Source organism: Barbus barbus (genome assembly GCF_936440315.1).
Source record: "Barbus barbus genome assembly, chromosome: 28".
NCBI classification, from domain to species: Eukaryota; Metazoa; Chordata; class Actinopteri; order Cypriniformes; family Cyprinidae; genus Barbus; species Barbus barbus.
In genome coordinates, this window is record NC_136756.1 from 20,900,269 (window position 1) to 20,918,012 (window position 17,744).

General features: G+C 40.0%; 1 protein-coding gene across 1 annotated transcript in view; it reads left to right on the forward strand.

Annotated features, from left to right (window-relative positions):
- The first annotated feature begins 5,095 nt into the window (after positions 1-5,095).
- sema6bb (sema domain, transmembrane domain (TM), and cytoplasmic domain, (semaphorin) 6Bb) overlaps positions 5,096-17,744 on the forward strand; it is a 121,240-nt gene continuing 108,591 nt past the window's right edge. Inside the window, exon 1 of the mRNA XM_079382812.1 lies at positions 5,096-5,869. The gene's annotated coding sequence lies outside the window, so the exon portion shown is untranslated. The remainder of the gene's footprint in view (positions 5,870-17,744) is intronic.

Below are 17,744 nucleotides of genomic sequence, written 5' to 3' on the forward strand. Positions count from 1 at the left end.
GATTCCATTGTTGCACAAAACTGGAATCTTTGATATGTCCTGTGCAGTTAACAGTCGGGTTCAATTACATATTTGTGGGGAACTCATCAAACCGTCCCTGAGTGGGCAGCAAGCATGCGAGATGGCTAGAAATACACCCCTCTGCTCCTGGGCTGACATTTTTAGAAGATATTACCAAACTCATCTGAACATTTATAGAGAGGGTGAAACGAAAACCATTGTCTCCAGGGCAACACAACGAAAGCTAAACGGTTATAGGAACCCATCGTGTATACTCAGACAGTAGGCAGTTAGGCCTATCATTCAGCAGGCTGTCAAAGATAAATAAATGAACCCACTTTTCTGTATGCTTTTTTCTTTCCAGAGGCTTTTAATGTCCCTGGCTCTCACACTAGCCAGTGTTTATTGCTGTGGGATCATGTCAGGTGTGGGTTGCTGGCGGGTCAGTGGCCGCGGTGTGTTCAGCACTCTGGGTGAGGTGAGATCTCTAATCTGCTCGCAGTTAGACCGCCGTGACGACCTCATCACAGACCGCAGCTGCCTTACCAAACAAGGCCTTCAACTGTAGCACATAGACCACTAGAGAAAACAGAATTTAGACTCTTTTCTATTGCTCTGTCTTCTCTTTTCGAACATTTTACACAACGACAATAAGAAGAAGTCACCTACAATAATAACAAGAAGAGGCAAGTTCTTAGGAATGTACTTTTTCAAGGTAATTTCAGGAAAATCAATAGACAAAGGCAGAGAAATTACCTTGAAAAGACATTTAAATCAGAAATAGTGATTAAGACAAGTAAAATATATATTAAACCAGTATGAACACACAAACAAATACATTTCCAAGTACTTGCCACATGTTTTAAACTGGATTTTTAAAAGATTTTTACTTGTTATTATATATATTCATAAATATTAAACTTATTGGGGTGTCATTCTGCATGAGACTTTTACAACCTGAATTAATCTTTGTCATAAACAGGTCAAATTATCCGATATTTTAATAGTCTATACTGACCTTGACACATAGTTATGATGGTCCGCAGGAGTCCTCTCTGATATAATTTCCTGTTTTATGACCCCCCCTGCATGTTTATTCAAGTTCATTAAACCACATGACTTTGTTTTGGCAGACAAAAGTTGTTCCAATTTTAATAAGCAGTGAAACAGTTTTGTTATGGCAAACTACTTAATAGGGATTCTTTCAAGAATTTCATCCTTTTAATGAGGTCTTTCTCTTCGTTATGATATCACTGTTGCATTACTCTGACATTTTCGATTTCATGCCATCCATAAAAAATCCAAATTAATTTTAATACAGAAATTAAAAGCATACTTATTATAGAAGAGGCATGTTCTAGTCGTTGTATGTATTAGATTAAAAAAAAGCACAATGTCATTGACCTAGCTACCAAACTCCCCTCTCAGCACAATGGATTGTTAGACTGGTCCAAACCAGCTCCATTTTTATCAGCACTGGACATCTACCAAGTTCAAATGATCTGTAATTGCATTTGCATTCACGAACGTTGAGGCAAGACTCCATGGAGAGTATGTTTATTGAGATGCAAGTAATAATGGCTGTTGATTCGATTTGTGCATGTGCTTGCGATTATAGCGAAAACAGTAAAGAAAGAAGCTTGGATATGGGTGGCTGACAAAAGTCACCTAGGGCTCAGCTTATTGTTGTGTTTGGCACTTGCTGCATGGATTTCTACTCATGAACAAATAAGGCTTTGGAGCTTTTAGACAGCTATAGGATTGAGAATATGTAGACCATTAGGCTGTTTGGTTTCAAGCCAGCACAATGATCTATATGGTGCTTTACGATATGGAATTATGGAGTGAAATCTTGTTACTGCAAGAACAAAAGCGAAGCTACTGTAAAGCCACTGTGTATTTGAAGCAATGGTCCGAAACTGAAGTATCCCATCCCATTACAAACCTAGACATCTCTAATAATAATGGATATGAACATGGAATAAACTGCTCGGTTATTCAACAATTTAATTGTCACTAGTGACAATGTTCATTTCTGATATCTGAAAATGTATTTCTGATATAAACTATTGGGAGGGTAATTTCTGATATCAACAAACAATTTAATTCTTGATATCAGAAATTAACATTGTCATTAGTGACAATTAAATTGTTGATATCAAGAATAGACATTTCTACTAGTAAGAATTGTATTTCTGATATGTGAAATTGGAATTTCAACTAGTAAGAAATTAATTCTTGATATCAACAATTGATTTTGAATGGCAGCTTATGGTGACATTTAACTAGTGAAAATACAATTACAGATATCAACAATTTAATTCTTAATATCAAGAATTAAATTGTTGATATCAAGAATTAACATTTTAACAAGTGAAAATTGAATTGTTGATATCAAGAATTAACATTGTTACTAGTGGAAATACAATTGCTGATATCAAAAATAGCCATCCTTACTAGTAGAAATCTAATTCCTGATATCAAGAATTAACATTTTAACTAGTAAAAACTGAATTGTTGATATCAAGAATTCATATCCTGAAAATGAATAAAAGTCAAAACGGTTTGCCATAGTCTGCTATCAGGACCTGCAATCAAATCACAAGGAAATGGAGACATGATGGTTGGCTTGTGACTGCAAGTAATTCGATTGTGCTTGATCACATGCAATGCTGCCCCTGAGCTACGATACATGTCATTACCCAGAGATATCACATTGCACCTCATATTGTGGCGTAATGGTGACCTCACTGTTCTTATCTCGCCCAATCACCCATATATACACCTGGCAACCAGCGCTAGCCTGGAGCGGAAGACAGGAACGTTATTTTAGCATCTCGACTAAGAATGATGACTGTTTCAGGGTTACCACTGCACTGATTCAGGGTGATCTTTGGCTGCTTCTCTAGCAGGAGTAAGAGCTAAAAAATGTTGCTCTTCAAAGTTCTTTGTCTCTGATAAACTGCCTCGTTTCGTGTTCCCAACACGGTTTCGTGGCCCGGGTTTGAAGCAAATGCTCCATTTCAGAGTGGTAGTGTGGGATGAAAGCCAGGAAGAACAAAACTGTGCTTCTCTTTTGTTTATTTATTTGTTGTCAGTTCCGTATCGCTCTCTTGCGGGAACTTTACTTCAGATCAAATGTGGAGAAGCAAACAAAGTGAGATGTTTCCCTCAAAGTTTCTTTGGCCTAATTTGATACTTTTTATTAAAAGATCACAATAAGGAAAATCATGCTGGGTAATTGTGAACCATTGGGGCTCAGCCAATTCAATTACCCCAACTGTGACAGCAGCAAATCATATTGATTTTGTGTGCAAGGGCCAGAATTGTCATAGTGGTTCTCGTGCTGTTAAATTACTCTAAATCATGCATGATATACATATCCCACACACCTAGATTTTTTTTCTTTTTCTGTGCATAAACATAATTAGTTTGAGTCATGTTGAGGAAATGGTCATGGGTTCATTAAGAGGGACTTTTTCAGGTGTGTTTATTATGTCTAATAATGTCAGTCTATTTGTCATTCATGTACCTGCCCAAGGCATCCTTAGCTTATGAAGTCACCAACTCTTGAATAACTCTTTGCTATTTGCACTGAGGTGACTTATCTATTGTTGTCTAGACTCCTTATGATAACTTGGAGGACTGTGATCATAGAAAGAGGAATGAGGAAAAGAAGAAGAGACAGGAGGAAAGGATTGTTATTATTACCCTCCCTAAATGTCTTATGAAAATCTTGCCTGTATACACATTTTTAAATCTTCAATTGAGATTGGACCCAAAAAGCCACAGAACGGAACAGAATATATTGAAGTGTTTTAATTAACTTGAAACAGGCTATCATTCTGCCACTGATATGCACATAACAGAAAGCTAATTATCATCTTGAGAGAGTTTAAGTCATCTTTAGGCATACTTGTTAAAAATTCAGTGTAAAGACAATGCAGCATAACACTGTACTAAAAGATGAAAATATGGCAGCCGGCTCTATTGCTTCTATGTATTTAAAAACGTACTGTATTATGTTTTATGTTTTTACTGTATTATGACTAATTCTTATAGCAGATGGAGTGTTGAGTGGATTCTGATTGGCTGTCAATGTTTTTATTGTTCATCAGCTGGAATTTGTTCTGAAAGTTCTGACGAAATTGTTCCTTTTTTGTGTTTTTATTGTTGTTGTGGTGTGAACTGCCATATTCTCAGAGAATTAACGATTAATAAAACTTTGCTATATAGTTAGGCTACTTAACGTCCTTAACCTAGTGTGCTGCAAACGTTTATGCGCGAGCAGGCCTTAACTCTATCGCCCTCTTGAGTACTAAGCTTTTTTTTTACCGTCTGCACAATGCATGGTATTTAAAGTCGGAATGGGACAGAAGTTGAGATCGTCTTTTCTTCCCTATTGTGAAGTGAAACGGCTTCTTAAACGAGAAAAGGGGCAATCGAGAATGAATTGAACAGGTTGCTGGAAAAATGGGAGTATTGTCCCGCCCTCGCGGCAGTGCACACGTCATCAGAGAAGAAATGTCATTGTGAGGAAGAGAGAAAGTTAATGTTTTTATTTTTTATATATATATAATGTTGAACACGGATGAATAATTAATAATAAACACTACATTATTGCATTAAAAATAAATAAATAAATAAAAATGGTCAAGCCTGATTTCATGCTGACTTTAAATGGGATCATGCTTAGGTTTGCGTAATTGCGTAAAATACGTTTCTAGCCTTAAACTTTTTTTTAACGTCAAAACAGAATATGTAGGCTATTCTCCTTTTTTTTTTTTTTTTTTTATAATGTTGTCTATTGATATTTTTATTTATTATAATCTAATGTTTCTATATTCACTATTTCATATTTGTAGCTTATATTTTTTAACTGCATTTGCAGTGAAAAGATTACTTTATTTCGATGCTTTTCCAGCTCGCGCTCTCAGTCTCCAAATGAAATTCACTTACGTTGCCACTTGCGCTTCTATGCCAAGACTAATCCCCTCATCCAAGTATCGCTGGGTTATTTCCTAAACCCAAATTATTAACAACAAATTAATTCCGCTCCAGTCCGCAGCTCTATTCTGCGTCAGGTTTTGGCATTGACTTGCGTTTGAATAGCTGTGGGTGACAGACTTACAACAGCGCTGAAATACCAAACGCGTGATCTTTCTCTTTCAGACTAAACGCTGCGGGCTACACGCCGGGGACTGCTGGAAATATTACATTTCTACCGGACAGTAAGAGTTTCCTTTAACGGATTCCAGAGGCTGGACTCCTCAAATCGGAGGCAGAGACGCGCGCACTAAACAAACGATCGTGCCTTTTTGTCCACGCGCTCAGGAGCGTGTTCGTTCTACTGGCGCAGCACTGAATAACTATTGTAGTGGTTGGTGATTGATAAGGCAAATGTTTCCAGCCCAGACAGACACGTTTTCATAAGGCACAGCTGGTTGCGCTGGCGTGGACTGTTTTTGGCATAATTTGTTAGACAAAAGGCAGTTTATCCCGCTTACTGCAAACGACTTCTTGGATACTGGATGGCTGTCCGAAGGGGAATACAACGGCTGCAGGACCAAGCCGGGAATGACATTTGTTCACGAGCTGCATAAACGAGCTTTGTTGCGCGGTGTTTTTACCCGGGGACAGGTGTCGTTGTGTACATTGGGGCGGGGGGTTAGTTGTTGGGGGTTTGGACACAGTTGTCTTAAGGATGTCAGATCAGGGATCAGATCTGCACTGAGACAGGTGCGATAGAGAGGAGTAGATTTCACGCGGACCCCTCCTCTCTTCTCCTCTCAGTCATTCTGGATTATAGTCCCGAGGAGGCGAGTCATTCACAGAGAACCGGGCTCACCGTTCCCCGCGGCTGTTATCGGTAAGTGTGCTGGTTTTCCAAATGATAAGCTTCTGTTCTGGATTGTAGTGGCTAGTTGTTACGGGTTTTTCCTCTGCATCCCAGTGTTTCGATGATGGGTTTGGTTCTGCGCGCGCCCCTGAATTGTGCTCTTTCAACACTTATTAATTAGTCTTAAAATATTGTTCAGACGTGTTATGATTCTTCTTTAATGAGGTATTATACTTATGTAATTAAAGAAATTCGTTTTGTATTTACACATAATTCAGAGAGTTGTTAGTCGTTGTTCTGACTTGATTTTGCCCATGAAATTCGGCTTGTGTTGAAGCCTTACGGATGGTGGAACAGAATTAAATAATTAACAGTTCACATTTTACAGTAGCTGAGGTTCATTTGTCTTGAAAATATTTGTTTTGGAAACAATATCACTTTACCAGCAGTATTTTCTTTTTACAAATTTTGCAGTTAGATTAAGTTATGACATTCTTTTATAAAATTCAAGTCTTAAAAGATTGTCTTCATTTTAGGTCTCTCATATGCCTTAATTTATTATTTTATAGCTTTTCTGCTCTCAGGTTGACTGCTTTTGTGCAGTCTTTTACAAGTGCTTAAGTGCAATTCTCAAAACTGAGTGTACTTCCTCCAAACTCTTCACACAGTTATCTTTTCCATCTTGACACCGCAATTAATCTCAAATGCACTTAAATCTCCTAAACAAATGAACTCATTCTGCCATAACCTAACTAACATTCACACCCATCAAGTCACTGAGCATTACAAGATCTTTTTTAACAGAAACCAGGAGCCTTTTGTAAAACAAGAATGACAGCTCTTTATTGTGTTGTATGAAGTTCAAGGAAAAACCCCCACAAATTTTATGCAACAGCACGCCTCCTTTTTGAGTATGGAAATTCTACTATAAAAATGTAGCTCTGATACTGTAAAACAAAACAACTGTCTGCACGCATCCGTGCAAAAGATCTACCTTTAATCAAATGGACTAGCAACAATAAACATAATGCATCTATATCACTTGCTCTTGGCATGCTTGATCCATCCCAGTCAGTCATGTTTACATGATATTTCAAAGATGGGCTCTTTTGAATTGATGATGATAATTGACTCCACACAACATGGCGCCGATGATGGCAGCTATTGTGCGTTGCTCTTCAGTGTTGGTGTTGTTTTTGTTCGTTTTTCCTGTTTTTTGTTTTTCAAATACGATCAGTTTTACCAGGGATGATCTGCTGAACATTCGGCAGAACACACCACAAAATCTTCTACCGGATTTGGATTTTTCGGACGTTTTGCTGGACATTGTAGTTGGCGGAGCCGTAGCTCTGGTCAAACAATACAGGAGGCGCAGGCGGGGAAAGCGAGCCGGCGTGCTCGTGAAGCTTCGTCAGCGCGGATTTCGAATGACGTTGCCTAGCATCTCCGCTCTCTACCCAACAAAACGGATGAACTCCTTCTGCTCTCCCGGACAAACAAGGATTTTTCTAACTCTGCTGCCCTGTGTTTCACGGAAACCTGGCTGAATGGCGACATACCGGACAGCGTGCTACACTGTAAAAAAAAATCTGTCAAATTCACGGTAAAATACTGGCAGCTGTGGTTGCCAGAATTCTACCGTATAAAATACAGTAGCAACGTTTTAGGTTTGCGTAATTGCGTTTCAACTTAACTTAAATTTACAGTTAAATACAGTAATTTCTTTAACTGATATAATCTTAATATACCAACCTATTAAAGTACTGAAATCTGTTTTGTTCTTTTGAAATACACTGATAACCACCAAATGCAGGTGATGATGAGAAAGTCACATGATGAGCCAAAGCCCATCACAAGCAACTTTTAAACAATAGCATTTACAGAAGGTGCAGATGCAGTGTCATTCATACAAGCACTAAACACCATCATGGTGAGACTCCTTAAAATGAAATATGCTATAAACATTAATTTAACAACATTAGATGTAACATACAACCCTAATAAACATAACTGATAAGAAAAAACTAAGAAGAAACATAGTTATTTCAAAGAAAAAACGTCAAATTCAAACAGAATTTGAAATGGAACGCAGGGAATTCTGGGAACATCAGTTTACGGTTTTTCCCTGTAAATTTTACAGGAAGTTTCCGTTAACCATGTAACAGGTTTTTACCGTAGCATTTTCACAGTTTTTTACCGTTAAATCACGATAATTTTTTACAATGTACATCTGCCTAATTATCAGCTGATCAGAGCAGATCGGGACATGGAATCAACGGGGCGCGGCGGCGGGACGTGCTTTTACATCAATGAGAGGTGGTGTACAGATGTAACTGTGTTAAAGAAGATGTGCTATTCAGATCTACAAACGCTCTTCATTAACTGCAAGCCGTTCTAGCGGGAGTTCTGCTCGTTCATTCTCGTGAGTGTCTACATTCCACCGCCAGCGCACGTGAGCACAGCTCTACAGAAACTCGCTGATCTGATCACAGAGAGTGAGCAACAACACTCAGACTCTGTTTTAATCATTCTCGGGGACTTTATAATAAAGCAAATCTCTCCCGCGAACTGCCAAAATACAGACAGCACATCACATGTCCCACCAGAGACAGTAATATATTGGATCACTGTTATACAACAATAAAGGACGCATATCACTCGGTTCCACGAGCAGCTTTAGTACTCTCTGATCACTGTTTGTGTCATCTTATTCCGTCCTACAGGCAGAAACTTAAGTCTGCAAAGCCTGTATTAAGATCTGTTAAAAGATGGACTAACGAAACAGAGCGGGATCTACAAGCCTGTTTCGACCTCACTGATTGGACTGTTTTTGAAGCTGCTGCAAATGATCTGGACGAGCTCACAGAGACTGTAACATCATATATCAGTTTCTGTGAGGACATGTGCATTCCTACCATTCTACAACAATGACAAACCATGGTTCACTGCCAAACTCAAACAACTCCATCAGGCCAAAGAAGATGCTCACAGAAAGGGGGATAAAGTATTGTACAAACAGGTCAAATACACACTGGAAAAGGAGATCAGAGTGGCAAAGAGGAATTATTCTGACAAGCTCAGTAAAAAATTCTCTTCCAGTGATCCTGCTTCAGTGTGGATAGGAATGAAGGATATCACCAGTTACAAGACACCATCCCCCAGCACTCTGGAGAATCAACACCTGGCAGACGACTTGAACGAGTTCTATTGTCGTTTTGAAAGATCACCCCACACCCGTCCTGAACACCTCTTCACACAAACATTAACACCTCCAGCAACCCCTCTCTCCCCCACATCTACAATTCAAATCAGTGAAGATGTGTGCCAGGTCTTCAGGAAAAACAAAAGAAGGAAAGCACCAGGTCCAGACGGTGTGTCACCAGCCTGCCTAAAAATCTGTGCTGATCAGCTGGCCCCCATCTTCACACAGATCTTCAACAGATCACTGGAGCTGTGTGAAGTCCCCTCATGCTTCAAACGCTCCACCATCATCCCCGTCCCCGTCCCCGCCCCATCCCCGTGGACTTCAGTTCTGCTTTTAACACCATCATCATGGAAACCCTTCAAAATAAACTAACCCAGCTCTCCGTCCCCACCTCCGTCTGTCAGTGGATCAACAGCTTCCTGACAGACAGGCAGCAGTTAGTAAAGCTTGGTAAATTCACATCCAGCACCCGCACCATCAGCACTGGAGCTCCTCAGGGCTGCGTTCTCTCCCCCTGCACTTCTCCCTCTACACCAACGACTGCACCTCTAAAGACCCCTCTGTCAAGCTCTTGAAGTTTGCAGACGACACCACACTGATCGGCCTCATCCAGGACGGTGACGAGTCTGCTTACAGACAGGAGGTTAAGGAGCTGGCTGTCTGGTGCAGTCTCAACAACCTGGAGCGTAACACGCTCAAAACTGTGGAGATGATTGTGGACTTCAGGAGAAACCCCCCTGCTCTCACCTCACTCACCATCATGAACAGGACTGTGACTGCAGTGGAGTCATTCAGATTCCTGGGCACCACCATCTCTCAGGACCTGAAGTGGGATATTCACATTGACTCCATTGTGAAAAAGGCCCAGCAGAGGTTGTACTTCCTTCGCCAGCTGAGGAAGTTCAACCTACCACAGGACTTACTGAAACTGTTCTACTCCGCCATCATTGAATCCATCCTCTGCACTTCAATAACCGTCTGTTTCAGCTCAGCTATCAAATCTAACCTCAGAAGACTACGGTCAGAAGTTTTTTTTTGTTTGTTTTTTGTTTTTTTTGTTTTTGCTGCTTTGTACATTGGTTATTGGCTATATGTTGTCATTTAGTTTTTATTATCTGTGTCCTGTTGCTGTCTTTGTTGCACTGTGGAGTAGGGCTGAACGATATATCGTTATCGTATCTATATCGAGATATGAACTTTCAAGATATTACTATCGAAAAAAGCAACGATATAGACGATATAGATTTCCCCTCTCCGCGCTCGCCCCGCCCTGCATACAACTCTGGCAGTCACACAACGAACATCAGTTTTACGAGTGCCCTTGAATGCACCGCTGAGGTCCCTATTCGACCGCAAACTTGTATGGTATAGCTCTGGAAATTCAGACACACATCAGCTGTTCATCCATTTTGAGTTCGGCGCTTGTTTGGATGCCCCGTTTCTATTGGCCGCGCGGGGGAAACGTCACAGAGCGCAGCGGCAAAAGTTGAACTATTTTGAACTTTGACCGCGGCGCGCGCGCGCAAGCTCGCCGCTGGTGCGCTCCGCTGCGCGTGCGCTTTGGTCGGCGCAGCAACTAACCGCCCTCGCGCAGCGCAAGCCATTGAAATGAATGGGTTTCATAGCGCAGCGCAGCGCATGCCGCGTCCTGTGTGAAAGGACCTTTACGCCGTACGAGTCGACGTCCACCAGTGAGTTCTTAAAAATAAAACTACACTTTCCAAATTTTTTTGTATTATGATGTTTTTATTTTTCTGAGAAATGCTTGGTTTTCACCGAACCCGTAGTCATATCGTATCGATATCGAGATATCTGGCATGAAAATCGAGATATGAAATTTTGTCCATATCGTTCAGCCCTACTGTGGAGCTTCTGTCACTACAACAAATTCTTTGTATGTGTAAACATACTTGGCCAATAAAGCTCATTCTCATTCATTCTCATTCTCACAATAATGAAATTGACAGCAAAATGTTAATTTCATAGTGGTATATGAGTTAGAGAAGATTTAATACATTTTGAAAGATGAGGTCATTGAATGCAGTAACAAAAATATCTATATTTCAGGCTGCGTGTTCTTCTGGTTTTCTGACTGTCTAAAGATTTTTGACAACACACTAGGTATTTAGAAATGCAGTTCTAACCTAAATCAATTGCAAAAACTGTGAACGGTAGCTGTTAAATGAAACATATGTGTCATTGTTCTTTCCCCATTCACCCTTTTTCTCATGAACTGACATTTACAGCTGCACTGTAAAATAAAGAAAAATAAAGGTTCCAATTACAACCAAAAGGATTTTGCAGCCGGATTTCATAGCAGGACCTATTTAAGTTCCACAAAGAGCCATTTATTCTGTGGTTCTTTAGGAAGCCTATGTTCTTGTGCTTTTAGATCCCACACAGTAAACTGATCTGAAAACCCTAGAATGAGGACATCAAGAGCTCTTTTAGTCTCCAAAGAACCACATAGCTCATATACTATGCTTCTTGATAGGCACCTTGAATCTAAGAGAGTGTGTGTTTGCTTTCGTATGGTTGGTGGGTGTTTATGTGTGTTTGTTTTACTTGCCGTATCATCCAGGTGTTTGAACATACACCTATTCAACAGCTGTTCATATTCCACCAACTAAGTGGGGTCGCGCTGTGTTAGAATAGTATTTTTCATCTTCCTTTCTCAACATGAGGGTTAACTTTCATGAATGGCTGGCTCTTCAGCACCGCTCTGTCTGCCGCTTCACTGTGAGACATGGTTTTTGTCGTAGTCCCCGTTTCAAATTCAAATAGCCATTGCGCTGTCTTTTGTTATCCTTCAAGGTTTGTGGACTGGAAAAAGAGAAAGAAGTGAGTGAAGTCCCTAAGGGTGAAAGCATTTTAAAACAACCTGGGAGAGAGAGCAGATGAGAAAGGAGTGAAAAGAGGATTTGCCATGTGGAGAAGATGCAGCCTGCTTTCTCCACCAACAACTATGGCTTATTAGACAAGAATTGTTCTTTGAAGCAAAAACTAAATTTTCTCACTGTCTACATGACTAAAGGTCTCAAGCTCGATAGCAGTCATTAGAGCTGTTCAGTTTTTGCATTGTGAATTGGATTATCATCCATCTTCTTTGTTTGGTTTCAGTCCAGCTTAAGCGCTTACATTTTTTTTATTTCGACAGTCCCTGAGGCCCATGATTCATGACTGAGGGTGGCATTTGTGTGAGCTTGCCATTGACCTCTTCGAGCTCACATACAAAACCACTCATTACACACTGAATTATCATTAGCACCACAGCACACAATGTGTGAAGTGCACAGGAAGTGTATGACTTGGAATAGATCGGTTTCAGTGTTCCCTTTTTAATTCCTTTTTTGCGCTGCACAGTTTTTATGAGCAAGAAATGAAGCAGTCACTTGCTATGTAGTTGAGTCAATGTATAAGAGTGCCAACGATATTTAAAAAATCTAGTTTAAAAGATTTAATTTCAGCTTTCAAAGTTCTTAGAAATTTGCTCTTTGTATTCATTTAAAAAATACTATTTTTATGAAAAGCTTCAGTTTGATAACTCTAAAAATGTTGTGGTGGAACTATTAAGTGCAAAAAACGTTTCTGTACAATACATGTGAGAGTACACATTATCCATTATTTTCCCAAATTTTTTAGTATTCTTTTAAAGGTGGTTGGAATTTTAATAAATGAATTAGGGCCTATGTGACATTTTAATATCTTATGACTTATTATCGACCTTGCCACATAGTCTGTTAAATAATTTCCTATTAAATGTTTTTTCTTCATGGGCCACATGATTTTTTTGAGTTTGTTTTTCTTTATTTTAATATGAGGACTTCAGAATTTCACCCTAACATTTTAGCCTGTATTCAAAAATAAATGCATCAAAATGTTTTTTTTTTTTTTTTTTTTTTTCATTCAGAAATTAAAACATGCTTATTACAAAACAGGTGTATTCAAGTCATTGTATGTGTGAATTACATTTTTAATGTATTTTTGAATAAACTGAGAGGACAAAAAGTTAGTCGTGTCAATGACCCAGTTATGTTTCTTTTCTCGTTGTCAACAACTTCAATTCTGCTGCTTACGTTGTCTTTAATGCACTTTACATCTTAACAGACTGTTCAGCGGAGCCGTTCTAATCCCCAGTAAAAACAGCGCTGTTTTATTACCAACCTTAGGTTGAGATGTGCAACTTTCCCAACGTTCTCTGAGCTCGAGCAACCCTCCTGCTGCTTATACTGGGATGTAATTAGAAGGATATTCTGAAATGTGATTGGGAGGGATTAGAAGAGGTGGATGAAGGGAAATAGAGAGCGTGTTCTTGAAAGTTTTCTTGAATAGGTGCCCTGTTCAAGTGCGCCCTTTCCCCCCAACAGCCGCACTTCACCCCTCAGTGCAAGTGTTGAGGCCAGTGTGCCGAGGGAACAGGTGCTCCGGGCACAGGGGGCACACACGCAGGACAAACACACATGCACACTTACAGTTGCCCTTGGGGTTTTGCGTCACCTGCGGCTGCTTAACCCCCCTCCCGCGGGCCCTTTTTGAGGCGGTCCGTGGCCGGAGGGGAGCCGCTCACTCGCACTCCCCAATGCAGGGCCCCTTAACTCCCTCCATGCCATTTGCGTCCTCTTTATCAGTCTTTTACTGTCATCCGGTTTCCTTCCCTCTTCTTTTTTTACTTTTGTCAGCCCTCGATTTCTCCATATCTCAAACCGTCCCTTTCACCGCCCCTCCCTTTTTGGCACAGAGCTCTGTCTTTCTTTCTCTCCCTACGTCTTTCTGTCTCTCCCTCACTCTTGTCTTAATGTCAGACCCTTCCAGACAGAGTGCTTTCTCTCAGTGTGCTGTCAGACTAAAGGACACTGCCCACTGGGGCTCTGAAAGGAACAAATTGACCGGAACAATGTTCTCACTTAGCATGTAGAGCTTGCCGAAAGAGAAGGTGAGAAGCACGCTGGGCCCGCACAGAAACCGCACGTTGAGATGCCCACCCGGTCTTTCGCTGGCCTCGTCTCACAATTCCCGTTTTCCCATCACAAGTTTATGTCTGTTGAAGGTTAGTATAGGAGTCGCAGTGAGGGAGCAATAAACGCATTAACCAGTGACCTCTAAAAACCTTATTTCCCATGATTCTTCTGCCCCTGGAGGGTTAACCCTTCTCAAGACCTGCCATAAGGTGGTGCTGGAGGTCATGGCTCCTCCCATTAAAATGTAATGGAGCTTCTCTTCCATTCCCCCTCAAGACCCCTTCTCCCTGCAGTTTTATCACACATCCATCTTTCATCTTTTTTTCACATCTTTCAAGTGGAGCCAAATAATTGAGCTAGGAATGCAAAAACCTCCCAATTAGGTGATTGTGAACATTGTTACTTGGTCTGATGTTACTGTACAGCGTGTTTCCTTTTTAAGTTTGCTTTTGTTTCTTTTCTTTCCTGTTCTCCATTCTTTAATTTTCCTTTCCTTGAATTATCCTTGTCCTTTTATTTCATTTTCTCCCTTTTCCTTGACTTTTCTTTTTCGTTTTTGCTGTCTTTTTCTTTTACTTCCTTTTCCTTTTCTTGTGTCCTTTTTCCTTTTTTCTTTTGCTTACCATTTCTTCCTTTTACTTTTTCTTCGTTTGACTTCTCCCTCCTTTCCTTGTTCTTTTTCATTTTTTCTTTTGCTTTCCATGCCTTCCTTTCACTTCCTTTTGGCTTATATTTCTACTTCCTTTTGTTTTTTGCTTTCCTTTCCATTTTAATTTCCTTTCCTTTCCTTTCCTTGTTCTTTTTCCTTTTTTCTTTTTGCTTTCCATGCCTTCCTTTCACTTCCTTTGGCTTATATTTCTACTTCCTTTTTGTTTTTTGCTTTCCTTTCCTTTCCTCTCCTCTCCTCTCCTTTCCTTTCCCTTTTGCTTCTACTTCCTTTACATATACCTTTCCATTCCCTTCATGTTTTTCATTTCCTTTTTCTCTTCCTTTGCTTTCTCATTTCCTTCACTTCCCATTCCCCTTTATTCTCATCCCACCCTTCTCTTTTTATCCAAGCTTTACAGTTGTTGCGTAAGCTTCATAAATGCACCTCTATGTGTAAACAGCAGGCAGGATATCAGAGATTGAAAGAGTTTTGTGTGCGGGGGGCTGTGTGTGACTCTTTCAGAACACAGAGAGAGCTGTGAAAGAAGATTCTGAATGCGATTCTAGGACTTTGGCTGAGAGAACGAGGTGATGAGAAAAGATGGTGGGAGACACGAGATTGTTAGCCTGCATGGGCGTAAATAAACAGAGCAAGTGTGTGTATGTGTGTGAGAGAGAGACAGACAGAGGATGTGTGAGAGGGTAAGAAAGAGTGAAATAGAAAAAAATAGATTGTATGTGTGTGAATGTGTTTCACTGCCACCTTTGCTTATTCTCTGAGGCCCAGTCATATCTCTCTCATGCAATGGCGGCAGAAAGATTTGTTAATGAGGGGAGATGCTAACAAGAGGCAACAATGAAGATCTGGAAAAACACTGCCAGTTAGAGAAGAAAGAGGCTGGTTGGTACTGTAACCCATACACTCACATAAGACCTGTTTACACCTGATATTATCATTCATATCATTCTCAGGTGATCCAATCACATGTGGTCAAATGAGACATCGGTGTGTTCACCTGGTTGTTTATTTGCATCTCAAATGCGCCTCTCGTGAACACTGTGGTCAGGTTTCAAGGGAGGGTCTCTAATTTAGTGATTTCTTATGCTCGCGTATTGCTGCATGTTGATAAAGGGTATTAAAAAAAACTATTACTTTCAGAAATGTAACACATTTTGGCCTGAATTTCAGATGAATGCTTTGCATGATCTGTGTTGCTGCAGGTTGAGATCAGTCAAACCAGAGAAGTTCTGTGAATCCTTATGAATGTATGCAAATGAGCATTTCCAGATTTTTTTGTTTTGTACGATTCATTTTAAAACCATATTTTAGACTAAATATTCCCCATTTTTTTTGTCATGAACCCCTTTGATGTAAAATATTTACTTGAATTACCCCATGCGATTTTAAATTAATATTTCAGTTAACACATTTGCGCACACTTGCTTCTGATTATTATGAATATTTTTTAAATTTTATTTTGTTTTATATTTTTATGATTAATTAGCTTTTCAACAACTCATGAACCCCCTTGCAGTTCCCTCACGATTCTTAGGGGTTTGTAAACCCCGTTTTTAGAGCAAGCTTTGATTAACAGGTAAAAGGACAGTCCTTCACTATTGTCCAGAACTTATTAGCGGTTTGCACTACAGATATAATAGGGCCACATGTTTTCAACTACCTCCAAATGTGGTTTGAATCAGATAACAAACATTTTGTACTCAGTTTACACCCATATTTAGCACTGTATCCCTCACCCAAGATTTATCTTAACACCAGGTGTCATATTAAACAGATTTATACACACTACATCTGTTTTTTTTTTCTTCATCTCACCTCAGGCTACATCTGTCTATCACTCTTGATCTCACCTACACACACACACACACCACACAACACACAAATCTCACATTGTTGCTTGGTGTTTTTGGCTGGCACTGCTCTACAGCTGGTGTGAGAACACAGTCTCTCAGGTAGACAGGAAGTGTGTGTGTTGATGAGGAGGATGAAGCCATAGATGACTCACTGAGCCTCTGAGGACACATTCGCGCTTTTCTGTGGTTAAAAACACCTGAGGATGTTCGTTTTACAGCCTCTCTTTGTCCACACAGAGGTGCTTTTACCCAGAACACAATTCTGTCTTTCCTCTCAACTGGAAATCTGCTAGGAAGAGTTGTTTGCACAGTGCAGCGCCACTGTTAAATGTTTAACCATCTCTGTATTTATGGACTTTCCTTTTTCTCTAATTCTTCTGTCCTTTCTGTCTCTGTCCGAGTGGCTCGTTTTCAGCCTCAAGGTAATTAACAGCGTACCGCATTCTGTGACCCGCAGGACGCAATCATGCATGAGCGAGGGAGAGAGATTGAACAAAGTAGCCCTGAAATGAATGTGGGGCTCAAGATGGGAAAGGGAGAAAGAGGGAGAGGGCAAAGGACAGAGGGCAGGAGGAGAGATGCCAGACAGTGAGGTAATCCTGAGAGCGGATGAGAAAAATGAGCAAGAGATGGGGCTCTGGAGAGGGATTGTGGGTGTTTAATGGACAGGCGGGATGCTGGCGGCTGAAAAACATTTAAATCAAGAACTCAGAGGAATCAATTAATGTATAGAAACCTTGGAGTTCCTGCACAAATCAGCTCACAGAGCCAAACAGAACTCATGCTGTGGAGTACATCTGGTGGCTACCTCTCTCTCTTTGGGTAAATCTCATGAAAATGTGTCCCAGTCATATTTTTCCCACATTAAGAAAATAAGAAATTATATTTTCCCTAAGAAAAATGAGGCATATTTTTGTATTGTCAAAATATGTGAAATTATTTTTATTACATTTAAGCACATTTTCCCTCAAAATTCTCATTACTCTTAATGATGATTCTCATTACTGTAATACTGTTTTAATAAATAAGCTTTCCATTGATGTATGATTTGTTAGGATAGGACAATATTTGGCTGTGATGAAGCTATTTGAAAATCTGGAAACTGAGGGTGCAAAATATTGAGAAAATTGCCTTATTTTATTATTTAGTTCTTAGCAATGTATATTACTAATCGAAAAGTAAGTTTTGATATATTTATGGTAGGAAATTTACTCAATATCTT